Below are 10357 nucleotides of genomic sequence, written 5' to 3'. Positions count from 1 at the left end.
AGAGAGAGAGAGAGAGAGAGAGAGAGAGAGAGAGAGAATTGTGAAAATCTTCATTATCTTATTAAAGCTTTGAGACCCCAATGCTTCGAATTTGATTGGTTTGAGGAAAAAAGAAATGGAAACGCCGCCGGCAGAGGAGCTTTTGAGGAAGATTCAAGAGCTAGAAGTGGGACATGCGAATCTCAAACAAGAAATGTGCAGGTTGAAACAATCTGGTGGTGAGTCAAAGCCTAACTCAACTCGTCAAAGATCCCACTCTACTTACCCTCAGCGCCGCCGATTACTGGGAACTCGGCGGCGGCTTATTGGAAGAAAACTTCGGGTCCGATTCGACATTCTTCGCCGTTGCAAAGAGAGAAGAGACCTTAAATGGAAGCAACGGCAGCGGAGAAGGAGGAGAAAAAACTGGGATTACCAGGCCAGCTGCCTTTAATTTCACTAACAGCCAGTATTTAAAGATATTAGTCTATGGGTCAATCTGTTCATATATTTGATCTTAGTGGCCATATAATTTATGGTAAGAAACGAAAAGAGGGTTTTTTGTTCTTGAATTAATCAGTTCCAAATCCGGCGATTTTCTAAAAAAAATCGCCCTTTCCTTTAATATTTTCCTGTGAGATATCCTATCAGATATATTTCTCGATCTAACATCCTTTATAGAATAGTGCGACTCAATCATCGCGCCTTACGTTGATGTGGCGCCACGTGGGTAAGACGCAGCCCATACACCGCGTCTTACGCTGAGGTGGCGCTAAGCTAGGTAAGGCGCGGTGCATGGACCGCACCTTATGCCACGTAGGGTAAGACGCGGTGCATGTGCTGCGCCTTACTGTCGTCTGACACACGTGCCAGATAGGCGCGATGTATGGGCCGCACCTTCTATAATTATTTCGCATTTCTCGGCTTTAAAGATTTTCCTCTCGACTATAAATGAAACGCTCTCACCCCGTAAACATTTACACAACAATCCTCTCAACTCGAAAACATCACACAACGATCCTCTCAATGCGTAAATATCACCCGTCAATCCTCTTATCTTTGATTCATAAGTTCGTTCGATCTTTCATTGTAAGGTAATTTTTATAATATTTTTTATAATTATATATGATTATTTGAAAAAAATATTGTACTAATTGTTTTTAATTAATTTTTGTGGTTGTAAAATTGGAAAGCGGGAGCATACATCGAAATATTTTTGTCGATACGGTAATAATAAAATATTATATCATTTAAATTATTTACGTTAATGTGTAAAAATTTATTGATTTATATTTTAATTCATATATTATTTATTTAATTAGGCTTGTTTCAAGTTTTTTTTGCATATATAAGACTTTCTCACTTTCACACTCTAAAAATGACGCGAATTTCAGCTATTGTTTATTATGATAGAGAAATTCGGGAAGAAAAAACTGGCGTTGTTTTCTTATCAAATCATTATGTTAAAATATCCTTCAAGATAAACATAACTCTTGAGGAGCTGATAACGAAGATTTCAAGGAATGTTCATGTTGGAAGTACTAGAAGAATGTTGTCCCTTCAGTACATATTTCCAATATTGTTGTTTCCGTTAACTTATACAGCGTTCGAACTACCAAACAATGATGATGTTGAAATGATGGTTGATTCTCAAAATCATTACTCAGACGCCGATACGTAGATGTATGCAAAGTTTGTTGAAATGCGTGTTGGTAGAGGTCTGTCATTAGCTCCCACTATGAGTTGGCTGAACAAGCTGATCAAGTTGACAACCCAACTACAGTAATGTGTAATGATTTTAATGCCATAATGGGAAATTCACATCATGGTGCCATCCCATCAACTTCAATGGGGAGACATTCATCAGCAACTCCTTATGATATGTACCGAGGTGGGTCCACGAACAATCCGTATGGCAATATAGCGTCCAGTTCAAGGGGAAGACATTCATCTGCCAATTTCTTTGACCTAAATATGGAGATGCCCTCGACGCAACAATCTGTGCAGTTTCCATTTGACACAATGATTTTAAGCTCCAGGGGAGGCATTCTACTCCAAGCTTTTTCGATCTCAATGTTGATATGCCTTCTAGTTCAAGGGGAAGGCATGAAACTAGTAGGTTCTTCGACCTAAATGTGGAGAGCATGGAGGAACCATCATCTCCACCAAAAGAACCGCTTCGTGAGCCAGGTGCGGATGGTGCTGAGACTTGACTATTCATTCACCCATAATCACCGCAGATGAACTTCGATGATGATGATGATGTAGATGAAGTTCCCACAAATGTGACACAAACTGAACCTCCAACACACATATATGAAGCTGACTACGGTGCAATGTACGAGCCAGAATTTGCGGATATGCCTAATCTCGGTGACTATGGATTTTACTCATTAATAATTAATGGTGAGTTATATTTAGGCATGGAGTTTTCAAGCAAAGAAGAAGCGATGATGGTTATAAAAAGTTACAATATCCATAATTCCGTTCAGTCCAGAGTCGACCACTCTACGCCATTAAAGTATGTGTGCCATTGTGTCCGACGTGAAAATGAATGCAATTGGATAGTTCGCATATCGAAGAGGAAGAGGAAAAATAATAGAGGGGAACTAACGGTATACAACGGTCCTCACACATGTTGTGCTGGAGGGATCAACCAAGATCATCCCAACTTGGACTCTGAAGTGATATGCCAAGCCATCATGCCCATGGTAAAAGTAAGCTCGCATATAGCTATTGCTGTGTTGATTTCATCTATACAATCGCAGTATGGGTATTCTACCTCATACAAAAAAACATGGAAGGCAAAGCAGAATGCATTAAAAAACTTCACGGTGAATGAGATGCATCTTACAACGAAATTCCAAGTTGGTTTAGGATGGTGCGGAGGTTGAATCCTGTGACAATTGTGGACTTCGAAACTTTCCATGCATACCATAATGATCGAGTTCTTCGCGATCGATGCCAATTCTACCGTGTTTTTTGGGCTTACCCATAGTGCATTAATACTGTGAAATATTGTAAGCCTGTGGTCCAGATCGATGAAACTTTCTTGTATGGAAAATACAAGCAAGTTTTACTATTGGCAGTTGTCCAAGATGATAATCGCAACATTCTTCCAGTTGATTTTGCCCTTGTTGAAGGAGAATATACATATTCTTGGGCTTTTTTCCTCCGAAACTTACGTTCACATGTTATCACGATGGAAAAAATCTGTGTCATTTCAGATCTCGGAGCTGGGATTAAAGCAGCAATGCAGTCTTTGGGTCCTCTGCGGCAACCACCCTTTTTTTTAACATAGGTACTGTATCCGACACATTGCTGTGAACTACCATGGAAGGTTCAAGAAGAATGATGAGCACCAATTACTTGTGCGCATGGGTAAGTGAAACAGCTGTAGTTTTTTTTTTCTTTCGACCATTTTCATTTTTTTAAAGAAACAAAGTTAGTAAGTTCTACATTTTATGCTCAGATTACGAACTACTATCTCAAACATTTGAATCCATGCTTCAAGATTTATAGACGAAGAACGAGGAAGGATACGATTACATCAGCCTCATTAATAAAGAAATGTGGACAAATGCATATGATGGTGGATATCGATATAGACACATGACGACCAACTTGGCTGAGACAATCAATTCGACCTTAAAGGGGGGCACGTCACTTACCTATAGCGGCTTTGGTAAAAATGACATATTTTCGTTTGGGGGCACTTTTTACGAAGCTCGGGGGACAAACTCAAACATGGATGCAAGGCGGTCATGTCTATCACCCTAGATTAGTTACAGATGTACAAAAATATTGTTGCATCAAATGGAATGTCTGTAACAAGCTTCTCTAGAACGCATGAATTGTTTTGTGTCACAGAGATGCTGCGACCTCTTCAAGGGATTGAAGCTAACTCGTTAAGAGTAAATCTACGGGACATATGGTGCGACTGTGGGTTTTTCAAGCTCTGAAGTATCTATGCTCTCATATGATTTCAACTTGCTCGCATACCCATAAAGACTATAACTGTTTTGTTGATCCCGTATACCTACTATCAGAAGTGTTTAAGGTATACGAATTTGAGTTCCCCTTAGGTAATGACAAAAACCCTAATGAGGTTCAGAATTGGGTTCCGATTGTACCAGATCCAACTTTATTGAGGGACTATGGTCGGCCAAAATCCACTCGAATTCATTGTGATAAGGATATTCGAGAAACATCTAGACAAGATAGAAGATGTGAGAATTGTAGAAACCCATGACACACTAGAAAAACATGTCCACTTCTTTTTTCATCAAGTAACCATTGATGATGAACTGATGTAGTTGTTGTTTATCAAATAATAGTTTTTGTAATTTAATTCACATTTACTTAAAGTTAATGCCATTTAATAACCACTGATTAATTAAAAAATACAAGAAAACGGGATTCGACGTTGGCATTATATGTGATTAAAATAAAAGAGATAATAACTGACAAGCTTAAGAAAGTTATTGAACACAATTATTAAATTTTATCAAACTAATAACAATTTCGTATTTGAATATAATTTTAAATACAACAAACTTTTAAAAGATAAATGTTTTTGTTGCATAAATTTACTATTATTATTATAAAAACAATTAAAAAGCACTAAATGATCATCACCATTCACTTGAATTAAGTAATAAACAAAATTAACAAAATAAATTAAGTATTAAATGGTAAATAAAAAAATTACAATAAAGAAAGTCAAACAAACAAGAAAAATACAAATATAATAAAATATAAAAAAACTATCGATGTCTGCGGTGCGAATGTGTTCCGCAGGGTGGTGGCTGTCTGTCTCGAGGAGGATTTCTTCGTATAACTAGTTCTAACTCCTCACTGTCATCATCATCATCATCATCATCATCATCATCATCATCACCATCATCATTGTCGTCGTCGTCAAGAGCATATACATTTTGTTGATGAGGAACTGATGACGATGTAGCACATCCATAGAATAAGGACCTTGGAGGTGTATCACTGACTATCTCACCGCTCATAGAAAACTGGGAAAACTCAGAAAACACAGACATCGATGAGTGAGAAAACTGTACAAGAGGTGTCTGTGCGGCGACCATCGGTGGTGAGGCTGCATCCGCCAAATAACTAGTATATGAACCCTAAGTTAGATATACAAACATAGAACCATAATATCCTCTAAAAATGGTCATACAACTCTGTGACGGCGGCAGCGACAACATCTAGTAAGGGAAAGACGGTGGTAGTATCTGATATGGCTGCGGGGTGTACGTCGTTGCAGATAGTGGTTACTGCAAAGGTTCCGATGGTGCAGCTGATGACAAACCGGAAGCACTTTCTCTCCATCTATGAGTTAGGGGACGATGGGGTTGTGACGGTGCACGTCTCTGTCGACGTTGATGAATGCTCCGTCCTCGTGCATCCTCGAAAAGTATAAATAGTTTCCCGTTACTATTGAACCACTCATAATAACTATCTGCAACCGTCAAAATGGTCAACATAAATGGGTTCTCTATAGGGAATGCGTCGATGTCGATCCTCCCATATCATGACTCACTCATAATGCTTCACCAACCAATCTATATATGTCTTACCGCGTCGATCTGTGTTATGCAACTGGTCGATATTTTGAGGTGCTTCCAGAATTGGTTGTACAAAACCAAATTGCCGGAGCACGCGATCAGTGCGGTGGCACTCGACAGTCGCATAACAGATCAGAGGGACTACCGCCATCTAAACATCTAATGGGCCCCTTAACTCAGGTGGGATGTATATCCTCATATCATCATTTTAATAAGGAGTCCATTCAAACTAAAACAAATATATATAATTCTTATCAAAATAATAATCTAATTATATAACTATAATACAAAATAGATTTTCAAATATTAAAATACATACCTCTGTGTCAACTTTCTGATTAATTAGTAGCCTTATTTCTAATTCATCAGGTAGATCTCGATGATTTTTCCTCTCAATAGACCACTTATTCAAGGAAATAATTTTTATTATACACTGGATAAAATGATTAATATACGAAAATCAGTTTTGTAATTACCTCAATAGTAGCAGGAATACGAACAGATTCTTCACAACAGGGCATAAAAAGGGCAAGCGATACAATGCCCAAGACTGCAGCAGAAGGAGACATTCACCGATAGCATTTTTTCTGTAGTCAGTAGCTCGACACATCTCCCTATACAGGAATGCCAAAACTACCGAGCCCCAACTCAATGATTCAGCCAGATGAAAATCGCCAAGATGTCACAACCATATACAGTGAACTTGGTTGAACGATTTGTTCGGCATCAGCAACCCTCCTATCAGTTGTAGTATGCATGTTCGTGCATACTTTTTAACTTGATCCTTTGAGGAGTCCTCACTCAAATTCTGGAAATTTGCATCTAACCAATTTAACGGAATCCGACCACCGTTAAAATTTCGCGGGACACCTCTTAGATATTCTTGGCACAAAGAATTCCAGTTACCGTGCGCCATCCCTGAAAGCACATCTCTATCCACCGAAAGCCCCAAGTGCATAGAAACATCCTCCAGCGTAATCGTGCACTCTCCGCACGGAAGACGAAATGTGTGTGTCTCCGGTCTCCACCGCTCCACTAATGCAGAAATCAGGTTTGGTTCTATCCTACAATGGCCTTCATATCTAGTTATGTAACCGAATCCAGCCTTGACTAAATACGGCAAGACACACGGGTTAGTAACGCTAACTTAAGGTTGCGGATAAAAGGATCTAATATACGGTTGGTCTCCTAAAAATATTAATAATTACAAAATTTAATTTATAAACTAATAATAAAAAATTAAATAAATAAACTATTATTAATCATTTAAATTAAATTAAAATTTTAAAAATGTTACCGTATCAGTAAAATGTCTCAATATATGATTTCCATCCAAAAGAACCAGACCGCCTTCCATTTTATAACTGCAAAAAAATAATTAAATAAAATACTAAAAAATTTAAATAGTTAAATAATTAAATAAAATAATAATTAAATATAAAATAAAATAAAATATACCTTATAAATAAAATTAACGAGCTGTGAGAGAATTTAAGAGGATTTGAGAGAATTGGAGAGGATTTGATGTGGTGAAAATGATTGAGAAGGGGGTATTTATAGGGTGGGATGGGGGGTGTGAACGGTCGGTTAGGGCCGAATTAAAGGCGAAGGCGCAACTCATGTATCGTGCCATTATGACGCGTGTAAGGTGGCAAGAAGGCGCACCCCATACACCGCGCCTTACCCTACGTGGCATAAGGCACGACCTATGCACCGCGCCTTACCCAGCGTGGCGCCACCTCAACGTAAGGCGCGGTGCATGGGCCGCGCCTTACCCCACGTGGAATCACATTAGTGTAAGGCGTAGTACATGGACCGCGCCTTTATGTAAAGGGTGTTAGATCGGGAAATATATCTGAATGGGTGTCTGAAAGGGAAATATTAAAGTAAAAGGTGATTTTTGGGGAAAATCACCTCCAAATCCGTGTTTTTCCCTAAATTTGCTTATTCAGAATCTGATTCAATCTTCAGGCATTATCATTTTTTTAATGTTTTTCAGGAACCGACCTATGTTGGACTGATACGGATACGGGGACAGATACGGGACGAAAAACGATAATTCTTAAAATTATAGGGTACGGGGACGAAAAGGGTACGACATATTATAAAAATTAAAGTATAAATATATATAAAAATCATAAATAAAGTTAATATTTCACATAAAATTAGAAAATAAAATCCATAAGTAACTATTAGAACATAAAATTCATAAATTCAATACTTCATAAAAAAATTTGAAACCCTAAGATTTGGGAATTTTGGCCTAAATCTCTAAATTATTTATGTGACCAAATTGTAATTATTGTAAAGCATATAATCTGTTTCGTAAACCCTAAAATATTTGAGGACTAACTCTAAAGTTATACCATTTTTATTATAATCACAAATCTTTGACTTTGTTTTAACGTTTAGCCGCACCTCCCTATTTCTTTTCCTTCGATGATTCACGAATCCTCACCGGTCATCCTGTAAACCCATATCTCGTCGTGCCGCCACCATCCTTAGGTTACCGATCATCTTCCAAAAGCCTCCACCTTATGAGCCCAACCCTCATCGTCGATGTGGGTCGTGTTGATACGAAACCCGCGAGCTTTAGCTCTCATTCTCCGCCGTCGTTGGTCGATTCGGCCGTCTGGGGACGCATTTGATAGTCACATGTCATTCCCGAAACGTCCCCGGGTAAGCATAAAAAATCCCCAAGTTTATTCAGCCATACCCTGCCACGTGGCACGTCCTCAGTACGTACCTATGTAGTCCCCGTATCGGGTACTAAAATGTGGGAAGCTGTGTCGTCGCCGTGCTTCATATAACCGGGTTGCTGAGAAACTTTATGGTTATCCAGCCGTAGAAGTTTTAGGGCAAGATGCCATTGAGTTTCTTGTTGATCCTAGGGACTTCTCTACAGCTCAAGATATAGTTCATTGGGTTTTAATAGGGGAGTGTTGGACCGGGAAATTTTTGGTTAGGAATAAAATCGGGGATCGATTTCCTGCTATTGCGAATAATATTCCATTTTATAAAGATGATTGTTCTTTGGTCGGAATCATTTATGTTTCCACCGATTCTCGGCCTTTTCAAGACATGAAAGTTGGATTAGCAGCTGAAAGAGAAGTCGAAGGCGAGTCTGTGTTTAGCCGTGGTAAAGATGCGGTCTCGGCTAAACTCGGTCTTGACCCTCAGCAACCTTTGCAAACTGCAATCGCATCGAAAATAACGATTTTTGTATTAATTCCTTAAGTTTTGTATGTGTTGTGGTTGGATTTTTGTTTGTTTATTTACTTTTGTTTTCATTTGGCATGTGTTATGGTTGGATCATGAATGCACGCGTCCAAGGTGAGCAACAAAGTGAAGTCGAAAATTAGGACGGGAGAGAATTGTTCCAATCATGAAGGGGGAAGCGGAGATAATCATTATTCCAATCACAGTTTATGCAATGCGGTTCTTTCTGATCATAAAGAAGATGCAACTTCCAGGGGAGCCAGTACACATAGGGGAGATGTGCACCATTCTGCATTTGGTGTATTTTCGCCTTTTGACGAGAAGTCTCCGGTGAAAACCTCTAGATATTTCGGTGACGAGAGTGAAGGAAAACCCACAATCCAAAAGATTATGGCTATAATGGGAAAGAAAGGTATACCATGGCCTTGGAAAGGGAATGATCGAGAAGGATCAAAGGCTAAGACTACCGTTTCGTGTCGCCTTGGTTGGGTGACGATCAAGAGAATGAAATGTTTCAACAAAAGAACCCATATTCTGGTACAAAAACTGAAGACCATACTAATGAGAGTAACAGACATGGCAATAACGAGGCATCGGGTTCCTGGTCATCTGAACCCATATTCATGTAACTTCTATGTGGCTTCTTAAACCACAGACATAAACAACATGACCCAATGCAACAGCGAAACAACCAATCCCTAGAAAGTAGAAGACATTAAATTCCAAGGAAGTAGAAGTACATACACAGATTTATATTATCCAAAACACAGTCATTAACTATTTCACACTAAACCAATATTTGCAACACCCTCAACTAGTACAATTCACAGTCAACCGATCAGAGTGCCACATGGAAGCACCAGACTGGCTTACCAAAATATTCTTTACTTGCTCAATTAAAACAATCATTTAGGAGCACTCATCATGAAACGACAACATTTATATAAATCGGGTTACAATCAGGAGCTCCCAAATAATAAAACAAAACATACAATCCATCATTTAAAATAAGTTACGAATCAAATATACTAAACATGGTTTACAAATATACATGCCCTCGAAGAAGAACTCGAGACGTACTCTGCTTTGAATCTGGTATGGATCTAGTTTGAACAAAAGCTCCTCAACAACTCCACCTATGAATCTGCATAAGCAAATAAATTCCAAACGCTGAGCTAACTATCCCAGTGTCACGCTAACAACTAAACCACGCTAAAAGTGTTCATTTCATGCTCAAACTAACTGATAAAAATGCAATAGTGAGTATACTCATATACCCACTCTCTACTCTATGGTAGACATCATGGTGTGGCTAAGGGATTTTGCATCTCAGAGCCAACACACCCCTCTAGTCTACCAAGGATGAGACCCATAATCTCTACATCGTACACAACACCCTCGAATAACCCACCCCTTGCAAGTGTCGGACCTTGAACCCTAGTTAGTTAGTTTAAAGTGCCTAGAGCACTACTTAAGGTTATCCATACTGATTCTATACTTTGACACTGCTATCTTTGCTAAAGGAACTCGAGTGTCCTAATCGTTTTCTGAGCATCAATCAAGGCTAGTTTTATGTC

General features: G+C 38.8%; 1 pseudogene; it reads left to right on the top strand.

Annotated features, from left to right (window-relative positions):
• The first annotated feature begins 17 nt into the window (after nt 1-17).
• LOC120151315 lies at nt 18-9409 on the top strand (annotated as a pseudogene).
• Nucleotides 9410-10357: the final 948 nt, after the last annotated feature.

This window comes from Hibiscus syriacus, unplaced genomic scaffold, assembly GCF_006381635.1.
Source record: "Hibiscus syriacus cultivar Baekdansim isolate YM2019G1 unplaced genomic scaffold, ASM638163v2 tig00002799_pilon, whole genome shotgun sequence".
Taxonomy (NCBI): domain Eukaryota; kingdom Viridiplantae; phylum Streptophyta; class Magnoliopsida; order Malvales; family Malvaceae; genus Hibiscus; species Hibiscus syriacus.
The sequence above is the reverse complement of the archived record's forward strand: the minus strand, read 5'-3'. Positions and strand labels throughout refer to the sequence as shown.